The sequence below is a fragment of the Geotrypetes seraphini genome, chromosome 1, assembly GCF_902459505.1.
Source record: "Geotrypetes seraphini chromosome 1, aGeoSer1.1, whole genome shotgun sequence".
Classification (NCBI taxonomy): Eukaryota; Metazoa; Chordata; class Amphibia; order Gymnophiona; family Dermophiidae; genus Geotrypetes; species Geotrypetes seraphini.
Genome location: NC_047084.1, coordinates 24220948 through 24239235, shown reverse-complemented (window position 1 = coordinate 24239235; position 18288 = coordinate 24220948). Strand labels below are relative to the sequence as shown.

The 18288-nt window shown below is 42.3% G+C and overlaps 1 protein-coding gene across 7 annotated transcripts in view; it reads right to left on the bottom strand.

The window, feature by feature from the left end:
* Positions 1 to 3217: 3217 nt before the first annotated feature.
* TNPO1 (transportin 1) overlaps positions 3218 to 18288 on the bottom strand; it is a 560536-nt gene continuing 545465 nt past the window's right edge. For all 7 annotated transcript variants that reach the window (XM_033929167.1, XM_033929193.1, XM_033929150.1 and 4 more), the window contains one exon: positions 3218 to 8550. The gene's annotated coding sequence lies outside the window, so the exon portion shown is untranslated. The remainder of the gene's footprint in view (positions 8551 to 18288) is intronic.

Sequence of the window (18288 nt, the reverse complement as noted above, 5' to 3'; positions counted from 1 at the left end):
TTATTTACGGTTTATTATCTTTTTCAGGTCTATTTTACTGAAAAAACGTGAACAACATGCAAAAAGTTATTTGTGGTTTTTCGGTATTCACGGCTATGTTCTGCCCGCATCCCCCGCGAATACAGAGGGAGAAGTGTAAGGACAACAAAGAGTATAAGGTCTAGGACAGTGTGTTCCATAAATTTGAGCCAGTTCTCATAAAGAGGGTGGCATGGCATTCATTCAAATGAACATAACGGAAAGAAGGCCCTTCCAATAAATCTTAAAGCTCCTTCCGACTAATAGATTCTCAAAGAGGTAGCTATATAGAGTAGACAGTTTATGGTCTTAAAAATCAATACCAGTAGCTTGAATTGAATCCTGTATATTACAGGAAGCGGATTAAAACAGATGTACAGTGCTTTGACACACAGCTCCTGATTGGTGAGGCCCGACCTCAGCACAGGAAGAGGCAGTTGAAGCACACCGCGAGCGATCTCCTCCACTCACCGGCGCTCCGGCTGCCCTTTCCTGCTAAAACCTGTATTTGCGGTTTTGCAACATTCGCGGGGATTCCTGAACGGAACCCCCGCAAATATAGGGGGAATACTGTAATACATTCAAATCCAGAAACTTTACGAATGAACCAAGCAGTTGCATTTTGTGTGATTTGTAAGGAACAAAGAGAATAGAAAGGGGAAACAATAGTGCATTCTAGTTAAAAAAAAAAAAAAAAAAAGGGAAAACAGAACACTGAACAATATGAAAATTTGAGTGACTAACAAGTCCCTCAAATTTACACATAAATGGTATTTGGTATTGATATTTGGTACACATAAATGGTATTTACACATAATGGTATATAGTTTTAAGCTTAAAAAAGACTCTCTGGAAGGCACTCCTAAGGCAGGTTTCATTAACAGTGAAGTATCTTCTTAAAAAAAGATGGAACCCCCCAATAAAACTAATACCAGAGAGACAAAGAGTTTGTGTTTTCTCCTCATTCAGCTTAAACTTATTAGCTGTTAACCGAGATTTAATCGTTCTTAAGCACTAAACTAACACCAGCAACGGAACATTCAAAGGTGAAATCATCACCATATACCGTTGCCAGTATCTCAAACCAAGACATTAAAACAATCTACAAATTGAGGCCATGTAAATGTTGAAAATTAAGGCAGAAAGAGGCGAGCCTTGAGGTACACTTGAACCAACGCTGATCCACTTCAGTCTAATTTACTTTGCACATACACAAACAAGTATGTTCCATCAAATAATATATGTCAGGATAGACAAGAGCGTAATCCTAGAAGGCATTCTAGTTTGGATCTTGCTTTGAAATATCGCTAAAGCAGGGTTATTACACTTAAAATATGAATTCATGTGAGCTTTGAAGAATTAATATTCTGAATGTGACTGGTAAAAGATGGGTCACAGTTTGAAGCTAAATATTATTCTTGTTTATTTACACTGTAAATTTTGTAGAAAGTTCATACAGTTTTATTTTCTGGCGCAGTGCCAGGGTATCAACAACAGATCATTTGCCCTGTTTATACTATATATGAAGGTCCTTTATATATTTTCAGGGCCCTGTGAAGGAATCTATAGGATACCACCACTCCCCCTGCTGGATACTCCCTCACTCGGTCAAAACCACCTTAACATAGGTAGCTCCTCCTTTGGAGGAAGTGATACGGACAGGAGAAGTCAGGGAAACAGCTGCCATAACGTATATAAGGCAGGGCCAGACCTAGGTTACAGAGGTCCAGGAGAGTAGGAGGAAGAAGTAGCCCCAGCATACTCCTTGACTTCAACATCCAGACACTGATTGGCTGAGGTAAGCCAATCCTTTGTACTAACTACTTGTGAGCGCTGTTCTAAGCTCTGCCTAGGACCAGACCTTGCTACCTGTTTGGAATAAGACTTTTGTGCAGTGTGTGTTTGGGACGTGGCAGTACCAGCCCCAGGCTCGGCGCAGGACTTTTGTTTGTCAAATCAAGAGACTGTTTCTCCATGCGCTCAATCCTATGAAGGAACAGGATTCAGGAGTGTTTTGTTTAAATCCAATAAAGATCTTTTCTCCACTATTGCTGGTCATGTCTGGCTGTGTGTTTCCAGGCCCAAAAACCCAAACCCCACTTGCACTGTTAAGATACCCTTTTACTAGGCTGCATTAGGAAAAATGGCCTAACACAGGATGCATTCAAGTGTTCTGACATCTACTTTATGTAGGGTTACCAGACATCCGGATTTCCTCCTTTTGCATGTCCGGGGTCCAGATGGCTTTTCAAAACCCGGCCCTTTGTCAGGGTTTTGAAAAGCTTGGAACAAATCACTGTCAGACAGGAGCGTATTTGCACATATGCTGCTGCCCGATGAGAACAGGCAGCGGGGGTCAGGGCTGGGGTAGGATTGGTGGCGGGACTGGGGTGTAATGGGGCAGGGATGAAAACCCAACTGGCCTGGTGGTCCTCCAGGACAGGGTTGGGAACCACTAATCTAGATGGATCCCATATAAAACAAGCATAACACAAAATTAACATTACAAAAAGCTGAGTCTTCATGACATTTCTTGCCCACTTCCATCTATTGCCTATACAAATAGAAATCTTTCCTTTACATGAAAGCAAATACAAATAGCTGCATTTTCAATAGTTTTTAACTTTCAATCTGTCAGCATAAAGGCCTAATTGCACCATCAATGTGTCCAACATTTTAACACCTGCCACACAAAATGTAGCTACTCTAGTCTCAGCATATTGCAGTTTAATAAACGGGCCCCTTAGTACTGTAGAACTGCAGACTGTTCTCAGGTCTTACCTGTAGGTTGTGTTTGGAACATAGACATCCCTAGCAGGAAACTCCAAGATCTCTCATGTGGGCCGCACTCTGCTCTCAGGATAAAGCTTCACTGATACTGATCTATAGTACTGAGTTACAGTACTATGTTAAATTAAGCTGTAGCAAATATGATTATTTTACTGAAGCATAGTAACTAGCCTCCTAAAAATTCATTTTCTTGCTAGACGCACTAATAAAGAAATTCATACATATTAAATATAGGAACCCATTAAACCAGCAATGTTATTTTGAAATTATAATACTATACACAACAAAATCACACATAAAGAGTGTTCTTGACAACCTTCTAAGCTCTCTGATGAACCATGGTCTTCTAAGTCTAAATCTCATTTATTAAGCAAAATTTGCATTTCATAAAAAAAATTTCACAATGACATATATTTAAACAACTTTATTAACATAGTCAAGCAGTGATTAACATTCACATCTATTATATCACATTATACAAATGTAAATACAAAATTACTACAGTACAATATATATTCTCTGCATGATCCAAAATATTTGGTGGCCCCAAAAATCTATTTAAAATTCAGCAGCTTATCAAAAATTAAAACCATATTCTATTTAAAATGAAGTTTTGTTAGCACAGAGGCAGACTTCTAGAAATATCACTTGATTTATACGGCTTGAGAGGTTGTAGAAATACATGTTTGAAGGGCACATTCTAACATTATGGCAGGTAAAGAAACAGAATTAAAGCTTCCAAGCAAAAAAACTCATCCAACCTAAGTTGTTGGCAGAAAGATCAAATTATTTTTGGAAGATTCTAAGCTGCTATACCACTATATTCTATGTAAAAACAGGGTCAGAAATCAAAAGTTTCAGTGGCTTGGAAAGTTCTATCCATTTCTCCTGGCAACATGCCTCAGCTGTGTTAAAGTAGCTTCCTGCTGCTGCATAAACCAATTATGCAGTAGGGTTTAATCACAGTGCAAGATTTTATTTTTTTTACAAAATCAATAATGGCTATCTATTCCAATGTTGCTATTACCCTCCCATATACAAAGAAACTAACCCTATACTTAAAAGATAAACCTGTCAAATTGGCAAAGAAAGACATGTACAGTGTGAAAAAAATTGAGGCAAAGTGTGGCACCTATCAGTATTCCCTGCATGCTGGTTTAAAAGCAGGCTTGGCTTGCTAAGAAATACATGGTCTAGAGCACACTGAATATGGGAGTTTATCTTTAACCTGCTGTCTTCCCCCGACACATCAGGTTCTTTAAATTCTATTTGTTTTCATTTAACCTACAATACAGGTCACAACATCACTTGTGGTTTTCTAATGTGACTCAAAATAAACTTGCTGACCAGATAAGCAGAAGGAACAAATTTGCAATAGTATCCTACTAAATGAAATATGGAGTGTCCAGGTAAATAGCTAAGGCAAGAACCTTTCCTTCCAATGTGCCAAAATAACTAAATTGTAATGTCTCTTATGCAAATATGCCTAGTCAATAACAATGCCATACAAAATGAAATATCACATTTAATACAGTATTCACAAGATTTGAACAAAAAACTACTAAACACATCTCCCCACCAGAACAGAACAGATTATCCATAAGTTTTACAACTTCTGTTTAGCAAGTAAGATGTTCTTAGCTAGTTAGTATTACATTACATAGTTATTTTTCAAAATAACTAGTAGCAACATTTTTAAAAAAGCACATTTTTAAAAGGGAAAAATCATGCTGCAATAATGTGTATATAATCTTCTCTAGGGAAGAGCACTTTTTGCATCTATTTAATAAAACATTCAATATGAATAAGATAGATCTTTAATATGATGCAAAATGTATTCCACAGTGAATATTTTATTTGACTTATAAGCTTAAGATATACTACAAAATATGAAAATACATATGAAAAATTGAAATTATACATGCTTTATAGGCATGTGTTTCAAACACAATAAGGGGCCTAGAGAGGGTACACACAAGTTTAGTCACCTGAGATAAACTATGGTGTATCTGAGTATTTCATACTTGGATAGCAAGGCAATATTTCAGGAGAGCCACTTAAAGTATGATTCTGTCTCACAGTATATGCAGCTTAGGTACATAGATGACTGCAGGAGAAGAGTCTGCCAGTTCATGTTGGATGCTAGAAGGAACCTAATTTACTTTTATACCACAAACGTTTTACTATTAATTTTAGATTCAGTCATCAGATCTTCAAACTAACCCCCCCTCCATTTTATGAACCACAAAATGTTTTTTAGTGCTGGTTGGCGCGCTGAATGCTTTCTTTATGCTGCTCCCGACACTCAAGAGTTCCTATGAGTGTTGGGAGCAGAACAGTGTGTTGGCCTGCGCTAAAAATCACTTTCACAGTTTTATAAAAGGCAGGGGGGGGGGGGGAGGAGGGAGTAAATGAATAAGCACCAGTAAATCAGCATTTCTTTTCAAATAGCAACCCCTCATATTCATTCCAAAACAAACTCATTTGAATTAAACAATTTTGCACAGCAAAAACGAGCAGACTCCTCTCCTGGTGCATAAGTGAAATGAATATGGCATTAAACTTTCATTTTACAAATTGTAATAAAATGTCCCTTTAACTGCCAAAGATATATTCAAATGTTTTAATTATACTTTCTGTTACCAACTTAGGTTGATTGGCAGTTTTTGTTCTGGTTAGAATCCTTCAAAGTGGGAAGCTCAAACAGGAAAATGAAGGTATATATATATATATATATAAAAAACAAACAAACAAAAAAAAACAGTAAACACAGACCTCCTGAGGTTCCTACAACATACAAATATTCAAGTAGAAAATCTACATCACTTAGCAGCGGCTATTTCTGTAGTTGAGCACACTAACAGCACTTTAGTCAGTGTGTAAGGAGCAGACAAATTAAGCCGTGCATTTAGCATGCCAAAAGGCAGAAACACTGGAATGTAACAAGACAACACATACAATTCTATACACATTCAGTCAACATTCAAAACGGTCAAGACTATACCACGAGAGTTAAGACACTTGTATATCCCATGATGTACTAAACCTATTATAATTAATGCTGAATCAGAATGTTGTTCAAATTTAATTAAAGAGCAAAACCTTGTTGCACTGTGCATAAGAAATATTCTTTAGCTAGTTTTCAAAAGAAATCAAAGATGTCAAAATTCAGTGTATTCTCAGACAGCATTAATTTACTTTGCATTGTATTTTGATTGATGTTACTGCTTTCTGAATTTAATTATGTCAATTAGGCCCCACTTAAACAGAATTACAAAATTTATATACAAATATTTAGATACACAAGGATTTGACAGGGATTATTTTTTAAAATTTATCAGTGTGCCTTCTTATAACTATTAGTTTAAATAAACTAGCTAGACTTGAGTAGCACTGCACTATAATCATGACCATTAACCCCTTATAACATTCTATCCAGAGACTGCAAGTTATTTCAATGAGAAACTTTTTCCGTTGTGTCTTTGAATACAAGAAATTAATGTAATTGTCAAGATCCTTTTATCAAAAGTTATTAGTAATTTATAGTTTTGCTTTATTTAAGAAGTGACCATCTAAAAAAACCTCACATCTCCCAAATATTGGCTTGGGCAGCAATTGCCAGCTTGAGTAATAATTCGTGAAACTGAGCAGAGATTTGAAAGCAAATGTTCTACATGCTTTGGATAATATTAGGTACAAATGGCCCTCTCTTACTGCCACTTTTAAGTAACTATACCTTTGTGCATGCTAAAATCTAACACCCATCCAATTAGAAAAAAGGCAAAATAAGTAGGAATGTATGAAACTTTGCATGCATTTTAAAACATGCCACAAATTAAAATTCTAATGTATGGCTCAGATCATCACTGCAATAGTTGTATAGTTCAATTCTTTCTTGAAGAATAAAACTATGCAGAGAAAAGTTTCATTTATAAAGCTTCTTACTCAGTGTTTACTCTGCAAAGCAAAAGGTGAGAAATGTAGAATGCTAAAATAATGAGGTTATGGCTTAATTTACTTCTCATGTTAGATATGCAGCATTGGAATAATGGGAAACAAATCACTTCTGACCAGCAGAGTTTTGTTCTCTCCATTTTCCTCTCATCATGGGATACTTTCAGGCAATCTAAATTAAAGACTTGCATGGTTCATTTGGACACAAAATCAAGTGTACCAGCTAGGGTTTCACATTCACAGTACATAAGAAAATACACATGGAAGGAAAAGTAAAAGGTTAAATTAACATGGATTTATTCACAGGAATACAAATAGAGAAAGCAACAGAAAAGCTAAACAAATGAAATGAAGAGGGATCCAAACTAACTCCTTTTGAAGCTTTTACTTGTACCCATGGGCATCGAACAAGGGCACAAAGGGCCACCAACATGTGCCAATACAGTGTAGGTACCCTGCTGTACATCTATTAGCATCTCTTAAGATCATGCTTTGAACAAAAAAGAAGCACAGAATGCAATATGTTGAGTGGGATTAAACACTGAAATATATATCAATCATGTTGTCATCTTCTACAATTGTCTTTACGTGCCAACTAACATTTAAGCAGCCTTTTAACTTATCCTTTACCTTGTTAACTTAGTCTGAGAGGTCTTGATAAAATCCAATAGTATATAACCATGCAGAAAGCACATCACACTGACAGCACAGAGGCAAAGATTTTGCACAGGTATATCAGCTTTCCACATTGTGCAGGTTACACACAATACAATATCAATCTTATTTCTAACAGATCCTAAAAAGATTTCAAGGGCTAACTGTAATCTACAGTACTTTATATCTATAATCTTAAAATAAAATCCACAGTAACTTAAAAGGTATTTTAATGCAGGGCTATAGTAATTGGCAAACTGCAACACAAAACTGGCGCAACATAGGTAACATAAATACCAATCTCACTCCGTGATGCAAGCATGCTTACTTACCCAACTAACTTTTGTTACTTTCAACCGCTATGAGCCTGAACACATGCCTAAATCCTGTACTGCACATTAACAAGGATGCCTTGGTCTAGAAATTAAATGCCTAATAAACTACATCAATTAAATAATTTCCACTATATTAATGTTTTAATGTAAAACTAAGATGTAAATCTTTAGCTGGATATGCCAAACAAGGTAAAGACTGGCATCTTGTTGGTTGCTTCTATTTCTAATTTGATTTTTGCAACATTTTGGGACAACTACATTACAGATTGCATGTGTCTGCTTCTACTTTGGGTAGCAAGTTGCATTTTAACTGTACTAACTTCATTTGTGTAGTTCTTCATTAACATGCAGATACCTAGAAATCCCAGAGGGAAGACGCACAGAAAACTCTCACTTTAAAATAATGCCTTTTACTGTTTGTAACCCCCATTCTTAAGGTTTCCTTTATTATGTGCTAAAGAATTTTCCCTCTCACTTTATCCCTATATTCAATCGTCAGTTCTTTTTAAGTACAATTCCCGGTTATTTTCCAGAATGTCTGTTTTGTGAATTGAATCTCTTTTGCATCTTCACATCCAGTGCAGAGTTGTAAGAAGACAGATTTCCACCCACAAAGGCTCCAGATGTTAAAACATTTCCCAACATCGACTTAATACAGTGACGGCAACACCTCCCTCCCGCCCCTCCCAGTAGGGTTGGGATTGTACTGTATTCCCTACTGGTTCACCCTTCCCCCCAGTAAAGGGTAACATTTTCCCTGGGTGCAGAGGCTCCCTCGTCGTCTCCTAGACTGAAGGACCTACAAGAAGGAAAAGTAGAACATCATGTCAAAAAGCACCTATACCTTGATGTTTAACTATTGAATTTATACTATTTACCTAATTAAACAAGAAGAAATAAAGCAGATATTTCATAAGGTAATCATAAAAAAGTTTATTGGTTTCCTAAAGTGTAAAAAGTTGTCAGGAGAGTTGGAGGAGGGACAATAGAAGTAATATGCCCATATGTTCTTCCATACATTATGTGTGTTAAAATCTGTTTATACAGTCATGTGAAAAATTAGGACACCCCATGAAATATTCAGTTCACATATCTACGTCAAAACTTTTTTTTATTTAACTCTGGAAAAGAAAGTGATGTGTCATGTAATTGCAGGAAACCAACAAAAATTTTCCTTGATTTACTCATGAAACAAAAGATATCCACACAGGAGAAATTAGGTTCTTACCTGCTAATTTTCTTTCTGTTAGCCTGTAGACCAGTACAATTAATCTTTACAGATGGGTTATATCTCACTGTGACCAGCAGGTGGAGACAGACTAAAACTTGGTTGTAGTATATTAGCTGAGGCTCTCCCTACCAACACAGTCTGCCGAATAACCAAGCAGGACCTAGGAAAATACTACTGAGAACAGTAAAAACACTCCGATCAGGAGGTTAAAAACAACAAACACATGGTAACAACTGCTGGGACATGTATAGAACTAAAATCCTGCAGTGAAAATGTCCCCAAAGCTTAGCAAGTAAGCCAGCTGAGCCATAGCTGCTGTTCTTATATCTCACCGACCCTAGAAAAATAGTAGAACCCGCAGAAATACAAAATCTGCACTTGATCAAAACCCGCAATCACCGCATAAAGACAGATAGGGTGGGGAACTGTACCAGTCTACAGGCTAACAGAAAGAAAATTAGCAGGTAAGAACCTAATTTTTCCTTCTGTGTCACCTGATAGATCAGTACAGTTAATCTTTACAGATGGGACATACAAATGCAGTACCCATCATGGGTGGGACCCCCAAAGGGCCAATATCAAAACACACTCGCCGAAAACCACGTCCCAATGCACCTGAACTTCCACATGGTAGTGTCTGATAAAGGAATGCAGAGAAGACCAGACTGCAGCCTTACCAATATCCACTGGAGGCACAAGAGAAAACTCAGCCCAAAAAGATGCCTGACCCCGAGTGGAAAGAGCCTTGAGAAATTGCGGAACAGACTTGTTCTGAAGAAGGTATGCGGAAGCAATAGTCTCCTTGATCCAGTGTGCAATGGTAGCCTTGGAAGCACCATCCCCCTTACGAGGACCCACTAGAAGGACAAAGAGCTGATCTGATTTCCTAATCTTCTGGGTCCTCTGCACATTAAAACGAAGGACCCTACTGACATCCAACTTGCACAACTGTTTCTGCTCTGAAGATCCCTCCTGACTACCCAACATCAGGAGAATCACTGACTGATTGACAAAGGAACAGGCTGCAACAAAACCCACTCCCTAGATAATTCCAGGAAGGGAGACCTACAAGAGAAAAGCCTGCAGCTCAGAAACACGTCTAACAGAAGTAATAGCTACCAAGAAGACCGCTTAAAGGGTAAGGTCCTTCAATGAGCAGGCACCCAAAGGCTCAAAAGGTGGACACGGACAAGAACAGATTAAAATCCCAAGATGGAACAGTCGCATAGGAGACTTAAGCAATTTGGCCACCCGCAAGAAGCGAACGACATCAGAAATGGCAGTTAGACGCTGATTCCTTAACAACCCACAAAAGGCATGAAAGTGTGAAAAAAGACCACTCCATGCGCATCACACCACTCCTCAAATACACGCCAAACCCTCACATAAGCCTAATAAGTGACTCAGTGTATTGTATTGTATGCAGAATTATTGTATTGCATTAAGACCTCTTGTAATTCGCTGAATGTCCAGCCTTCTTACCATGTTAACCGCCTAGAAGTCGCCTGACTATGGCGGTATAGAAAAATAAAGTTATTATTATTATTATTATTAATAAGTCTCCAGGACCCCAAGAGGGTAGAGAACATGTTCTCTGAATACCCCTTCTTACCTAGGCGTTCCCTTTCAAGAGCCAAGCCATAAGAGACAGGTGGTCAGTTGAGAGAGGCAGAGGCACCGCCACCAGATGCCGAACCAAATCTGCATACCACAGACACCTGGGCCAGTCTGAGGCCACCAGAACCACTAGGCTGGGATGCCAAATAATGCGCACAACTCTGCCCACCAAAGGCCCTGGAGGAAACACGTGCAGAAGTCCCTCTGTCGGCCATGGCTGAACCAGAGCAACGAGCCCTTCGGCCCGATGGTCTCAGCGATGACTGAAGAAACGGGGTATTTTGGCATTGACACCCGTGGCCATCAGGTCTTTGAGAGGCTGACCCCAAGACTGCACTAAGAACTGGAAGGCTGTGTGACCTAGACACGACTCTCCAGGATCTAGCACGTGATGACTGAGAAAGTCCATCTGAACATTCTCTACTCCTGCTATGTGAGAGGTCGAGAGGTCCTGAAGAGGAGACTCTGCCCAGACCATAAGCAGAGACACTTCCTGCGCCACCAGAAAACTCTTGGTACCCCCCTGACAACTGACAGAGGCCACCACCGAGGCATTGTCCGAGAGGACCCGGACAGACTTGCCCATCAAGGACAGGAAAGCTACCACCACCAGACAGGTGGCTCTGGTCTTGAACACTGATCGACCAAGATGCCTCCTCCGTGGACCAGGTGCCCTGAGCTGAGTGACCCAGACACTGAGCTCCCCATCTGAAGAGATTGGCAGCCATGAGAAGCACCATCTACTGTGGCTGATCCAGACTTACCCCTTGAACTAGATGAGAGGTCTGGAGCCACCAACAAAGACTGCAGCAAGCTAACCCCAAAGAGGTACAGGGAAGTCCAAATCGTACCTCTGGGGCAACTACCTCCGAAGAACATACTGAAGGGGACGCATATGGGCACGAGCCACCTCACTATGTCTAGGGAAGCCGCCATCAACCCCAAGACTTAGAGGAAATCCTGTGCCCGAGGACACCGGGACACCATAAACAGGCGAATATGAGATTGTAATTTGCTTACCCAGGCCTCTGGAAGACCTTCCCCAAGGAGGTGTTGAAGAAAATCCCAAGGTACTCCAGACATTGAGAGGATTCCAACCGACTCTTGGATAGGTTGACAACCCAGCCCAACGATTGCCGGAATTTTGCCACCCGAACCGTGACCTGGATGCTCTCCTGGAACAACTTTTTTCAAATCAACCAGTCGACCAGGTAGGGATGAACTAGAATACCCTCTTTGCGCAATGCCACTGCTACAATCACCATAACCTTGGTGAATGTCCGCGGAGCCGTGGCCAGACCAAAGGGAAGCGCACATTACTGAAAGTGCTGACCCAAGATTGCAAAGCGAAGGAAACGCTGGTGGGAGGCCTGAAATGGAACATGAAAGCAGGCCTCTGTCAGATCGAGACAAGTCAGATACTTTCCCTGGCTGAACTGCCAGGATGACAAACCGCAGAGTCTTCATACGAAAAAATGGAACTTTGAAAACCCTGTTGACCCCTTTCATATTTAAGATGGGCCGAAAGATCCCCTTTTTCTTAGGCACCACAAAGTAAATTGAGGTCCTGCTGGTGCAATACTCCTGTGGGGGCACTGTAACCACTGCTTTGAGATCCAGCAATCTCTGTAGGGTCTGGCAAAAGGCCTGCTTCTGGCAATGAATGGGCAAACTCCAGAGCATAACCATTCTGAATCACCTCTAGGACCCACTGATTAGACATGATCTTGTTTGGCTGAAATAATCATATAGACAGGCTACGTACCTGCCTCCTAATTCTTCCATATAGTCTTCAGTTCTTTCTCTGATCTCCCCTGAGATAGAATTAAGAACGGAGGACTATATAGAAGAATTAGGAGGCAGGTACATAGCCTGTCTATATGATTATTTCAGCCAAACAGCAGCCAGGCACCCACCGGAACCAAAGCGGGTGCCAGCAAGGAGTCATTGGGGGAACCGGCAGGGAATTTCCAGCACCACGGCAAACCCCTCGAAAGGACTGCATGTGCTGAACAAACCGGGCTTGGGGAGACCCGGAGGCCTGAAAGAAAGTGGCCCCTTGACCAGGGCGGAGACTGCAGAAATCACGCCTGCACCCTTGAGCAGTATCACCTTGTGCCAGCGGCCTAGCTCTATCTTCAGGCAAATGAGGCACTTTATAGAGTCCATTAAGGTCTGAACCAACTTGGCCAAATCCTCTCCAAACAAGAAAGACCCCCCTATAAGGGAATTTCAACAGCTTAGCTTTGGACACCACATCCGCCAACCATGCTCAAAGCCACAAGGTACGGCATGCTGCCACTCCAAAAGCCACAGACTTGGCAGAAGCTTGCAAGGTCATACATGGCAATCAAGCGATAAGAAGCACTCATCTCAATTTTGCCAACTTCCTGCTCTACTAAGTCCCAATTATCAGACTCACGGTCAAGGACATGCTCGACCCAGCGAAAACATGCCAGAGCAACTAGCCCGCCACCCCTTGCCGCCTGGACCACCAGGGCAGATACAACAAAAGTCTGCTTAAGGAGGGACTCCAACATAAGCTTCTCGGAGTCCCTCAAGGCAGAGCTGCCTTCCACAGGCACAATATGCTACTTCGTGATGTCTGAGACCACCGTGTCCACCATAGGTGACTTCAAGGTGTACCAATTCCCCTCCAGGATGGGATACAAGCGGGCCATAGAACGCACAAGGGAGCCTCCTGCCACCGAGCGAGCATAACAACCCGACTAATCTGAAGCATAAGGAAAGAGCAGGAAATAGAATAGATCCCCTGAAGCAAGGGGTCCAATACATGCGGGGTCGCTCCGACATGGTGTCCTTGAACCAGAACAAATGAGGAGACCAGCAAAGGCAGCTCACAGTGCTTGTCCCACCAAAAATACATGCCCCAATATTGCAATGGCATAAGCAAATGGAGTGCAAAGCGCCGCTAGCAGGAAAACCGTATCTCCTAGAGGATCCTGGAGAGCTCCCCAAAAGATACAGGTACTGAGAAACAAAAGACTGCTCCTTCCAAACCAGCAGCATTCCAAGAGATCCTCGGGAGTTGGGACGTGAGAGGAGCAGAGCGGAACAGAACTGTCACTGAACAGGGCCTATCCGTATAGGACGTCGAGGGTAATCTCCCCCCTACCCCACCCCCCGAGACCCCCGGGGCGGAAGCAGGACCTCTGGCCACAGCAAAAAGCCAAACATGTAAAATAGGGGAAAAAATCCCCTGGCGGCCCCATGGGACTCCCTGCCACAGAAGGACCCAACAACCTGCCACCTGTGTCACCAAACAGGGGTGAGGTCACCTGAGGCTAAACCAAAATGGAGGTGCTTCCCGCCATAAATGGAGCTGAACTGCCAAAAAAAAGAAGCTGCATAGACCCGCAGCGACTAAGAGGCTTAAACCGCCCCAGCCGCTAAAGTAGGTATCAGCTGTTTTAAAGTTCCCAGCTGCTTCACAGTAAGGGAATTCTTTCTGCTTGACTGTTGGCAGCTGGGGAACCTCTCGTGTGGGTGGTGGGGGAAGCCTGGGCTTCCCCGCAGACAGCTGCTGGATGTGAGGCACTCACGAAGGGGATCCCTGGCCGCTGGCACCCGATGCCGATGAGGATTCCCCTTCACAGCGGCCTGCCTCCCTCGAACAGGCCAGCCGTGAGCATTACAATGAGAACTTTTCCTCTTGCAAAAGTACTCATTGCTCCAGATGTGACCTAGCTAGAAAAAAAAGTGCTGGCTAGCAGAAAAAGACAGTAAAATACAGTAAATATAAGGGAAGGAGCCCTTGACTGGCACAGCCTCAGGATTTCTTTTTATAACAGACTCCACGGATTTCAAAGCTGGAGGCCTGACCGGTATCGGTGGCCAGGCTGCCAGCTGAGACACCTCTACAAAAATGTGGGGAGGTGGAGGGGAATGCATCATGTGACCCACTGGATTTAACACCCCCGAGGTCGGACAGATCCCCAAACAGGACCCATCCGGCACTAAAGGGGACCCAGGAGTCCTAAAACAAATTCCAACAGCCCTAACAGGGGAGCCAATTTAGTCTTACCACTCTGCTGGGGAATGAGAAAAGACTGGGTTGGTAGGGGGAGCCTCAACTAATATACTACAATCAAGTTTTGGTCTTAGTCTCCACCTGCAGGTCACAGTGAGATATAACCTATCTGTAAAGATTAACTGTACCGATCTATTAGGCGACACAGAAAATGTATACTCTAACTGAGGAATAAATTAGGACACCCCCACATATCCTCCCACTTAAAGGTGCTCGAATCACACACAGGTATATCACATCAGGTGCACATGATTAGAACATCGTTATTAGAAACATAGAAACATAGAAAATTGACAGCAGAAAAGGGCCTTAGCCCATCAAGTCTGCCCACACCAATGACCCACTCCCTAACGTTTATTCCCCTAGAGATCCCACGTGAATATCCCATTTTCTCTTAAAATCTGATACGTTGCTGGCCTCAATAACCTGCCGAGGTAGCTCATTCCAATGACCGATTACCCTTTCGGTGAAGAAGTACTTCCTGGTATCACCGTAAAATTTCCCTCCCCTGATTTTCAGCGAGTGCCCTCTTGTAACCGAGGGCCCTGTAAGACAGAAGATAGCATCTTTGACCTCTATACGTCCCGTAATATACTTAAAGGTCTCAATCATGTCTCCCCTCTCTCTCCGTTCTTCCAGCGAGTACATCCACAGTTTTTTCAGCCTTTCTTCGTATGTGAGTTCCCTGAGCCCCAAGACCATCCTGGTAGCAATTCGCTGAACCGACTCCATTCTCAACACATCTTTCCGGTAGTGCGGTCTCCAGAATTGAACACAATACTCCAGATGAGGTCTCACCATGGATCTGTACAACTGCATTATGACTTCAGATTTTCTGCTGACAAAACCCCTACGGATGCAGCCCATCATTTGTCTTGCCTTGGACAAAGCCATCTCCACCTGATTGGCAGCCTTCATATCATCACTAATGATCACTCCTAAATCACGTTCTGCCTTGGTCCTGGACAATGTTTCACCATTTAGTGTGTAAGTTCTGTGTGGATTTTTTTTACCTAGGTGCATCACTTTACATTTTTTAGCATTAAAGCTTAGCTGCCAAGTTGACGACCACTGTTCCAGCTGCCGTAGGTCTTGCGTCATAATGTCAGGCACACTGCTTTTACCTACTATGTTGCATAGTTTGGCGTCATCGGCAAACAGTGATACTTTTCCTCTAAGCCCTTGGGTAATATCTCCTATGAATAAATTGAATAGAATCGGCCCTAAGACGGAGCCCTGTGGTACTCCACTTGTCACTGCTGATGTTTTGGAGGGGGTACCATTTACCATCACCCTTTGAAGCCTACCGCTTAGCCAATCCCTAATCCATGTAGTGAGTGTATCCCCTAATCCCATAGATTTTAGTTTGTTTAACAGCCTGCGGTGTGGGACGCTGTCAAAAGCTTTGCTGAAGTCCAAATAAATCACGTCCAGGGACTCCCCGGCATCCAGATGACTAGTCACCCAGTCAAAGAAGTCAATCAAATTAGATTGGCAGGACCTTCCCCTGGTAAATCCGTGTTGGTGTGGATCACGTAGATTTTCTTCTTCTAGTATTTGGTCGAGTTCCTGTTTGATCAGTGTTTCCATGAGTTTGCACACTATGGATGTGAGACTCACTGGTCTGTAATTTTCTGTTTCTGTTCTGCAGCCCTTTTTGTGGAGTGGAATTACGATAGCTGTTTTCCAGTCCAGGGGTACTCTTCCCGTGTGCATGGAAAGATTGAAGAGCACGGATAGTGGTTCAGCTAAAACTTCACACAGCTCTCTGAGCGCCCTGGGGTGTAGATTGTCTGGTCCCATGGCTTTGTCTACTTTGAGTCTTGAAAGTTCGTAGTAGACGCTACTGGGTGTAAACTCAAAATCTTTGAATAGGTCTTTTTGACTGTCTCTTATCTGTAGTTGCGGACCAGCTCCCGGTGCTTCACAGGTGAATACTGAGCAGAAGTATTCGTTTAGTAGTTCTGCCTTGGTAGAATCAGATTCCGCGTAGGCCAAACTGTCCATCCCATATGGAGAAAGTATCCAGACAATAGTGAGAAGTGAAGGTATGACCCGAGGACCAAGTAGCAGTTCTACAAATTTCCTCAATAAGTGTAGATCTGAGGAAAGCTACTGAAGCTGCCTTTGCTCTGACTTTATGGGTTGTGATTTTACTGTGAAGGGGTAATCCAGCCTGGGCATAGCAGAAAGAGATACAAGCTGCCATCCAGTTAGAGATGGTACGCTTAGAAATAGGATGGGCCAACTTATTTGGATCGAAGGAAACAAAAAGTTGAGGAGCAGTTCTGTGTAGTTTGGTGTGTGTTCCAAGTAGAAGGCCAACGCACGTTTACAGTCCAGAGTATGAAGAGCTGATTCTCCAGGGTGAGAACGAGGCTTTGGAAAAAACACTGGAAGTACGATGGATTGGTTGAGATGAAATTCTGAGACCACTTTAGGTAGGAATTTAGGATGAGTACGAAGAACCACCTTGTCATGATGGAACACCGTGAATGGTGGGTCAGTAACTAAAGCTTGCAGTTCACTAACTATATGAGCAGAAGTGAGGGCTATGAGAAACACCACTTTCCAAGTGAGATACTTCAGATGAACCTTATCAATTGGTTCAAATGGAGGCTTCATGAGTTGAGTAAGGACAACACTGAGGTCTCAAACCACAGGAGGCGGTTTGAGAAGAGGTTTAACATTGAAGAGTCCTTTCATGAATTTGGAAACCACTGGATGAGCAGAGAGGGGTTTCCCTTCAATAGGCTGATGGAAAGCCGCAATTGCACTGAGATGAACTCGGATAGATGTAGACTTGAGGCCAGAATTGGTTAAGTGTAACAGGTAGTCTAAAACAGAAGATAAGGAGGAATGCTGAGACTCCTTATGATGAGAAAAACAACACGTAGAAAATCTAGTCCACTTTTGATGATAGCATTGTCTAGTGGTAGGCTTCTAAAACATCTCTTACAGATTGAGAAAACTGAAGAGGAGTTACGTTGAAAGGTACCAAGCTGTCAGGTGTAGAGACTGCAGGTTGGGATGAAGCAGAGATCTTTGACTCTGTGTAAGCAAAGAAGGAAAAACTGGTAGAAGGTATGGCTCCCTGGTACTGAGTTGAAGTAGAAGGGAGTACCAAGATTGTCTTGGCCACCGAGGAGCGATTAGAATCATGGTGGCATGATCGTTCTTCAACTTGACCAGAGTCTTGAGAATGAGAGGAAAAGGAGGGAATGCGTAGAGAAAGAGATGCATCCATTCTAGAAGAAAAGCATCTGCCTCGAGGCGGTGAGGAGAGTATATCCTGGAGCAGAACTGAGGCAGTTTGAAGTTGTGGGGAGCCGCAAAGAGGTCTATCTGAGGGGTTCCCCACTGTGAAAAAATGTGATGAAGAGGCGAGGAATGGAGAGTCCATTCGTGAGGTTGCAGAAGACGACTCAAGTTGTCTGCCAAGCAATTCTTCGCCCCTTGAATGTAGACAGCTTTGAGGAAGGTGTTGTGGCGGATTGCCCAGTCCCAAACCTTCAGAGCTTCTTGACAAAAGAAGGCAGATCCCGTCCCTCCCTGTTTGTTGACATAATACATGGCGACTTGGTTGTCTGTCCGGATGAGGACTACCTGGTCGCGAAGATGTTGAAAAGCATCGAAAG